This window comes from Charadrius vociferus, unplaced genomic scaffold (genome assembly GCF_000708025.1).
Source record: "Charadrius vociferus isolate BGI_N301 unplaced genomic scaffold, ASM70802v2 scaffold611, whole genome shotgun sequence".
Lineage (NCBI taxonomy): Eukaryota > Metazoa > Chordata > Aves > Charadriiformes > Charadriidae > Charadrius > Charadrius vociferus.
This window is the reverse complement of record NW_009646844.1, coordinates 635798-636094: the sequence shown is the minus strand read 5'-3', so window position 1 is coordinate 636094 and position 297 is coordinate 635798. Positions and strand designations below refer to the sequence as shown.

The window sequence follows — 297 nt, the reverse complement described above, 5'->3', positions numbered from 1 at the left end:
GGTTACCTACCTTCTTAAATCTCTCTCCCTCAAAAAAAAAAAAAAAAAAAAAAAAAAAGAACCATCCCAGTCGTTTTTGCTCAGTTTTCCCAGCAGACAGGCAATTAGCTTAACGCAGACGGTCTGTGGGTCCTCCCAGAGCCAAATATTTGTTTTCCAGGGGGAAAACATCGTGTCTTTCACCATCACCGGGGCGGAGGCGGCACTTTCACTACCCCATTCCTCCTCACTCCCCGAGTACCTCCGAGCTGCCGCGGTCCCTGGTGGGGCTGAGAGAGCTGAACCACCGGGACCCAC

At 51.2% G+C, this 297-nt stretch overlaps 1 protein-coding gene across 1 annotated transcript in view; it reads right to left on the bottom strand.

The window, feature by feature from the left end:
• AIFM2 (apoptosis-inducing factor, mitochondrion-associated, 2) overlaps positions 1-297 on the bottom strand; it is a 10235-nt gene that overhangs the window by 5794 nt on the left and 4144 nt on the right. The window lies entirely within an intron of this gene.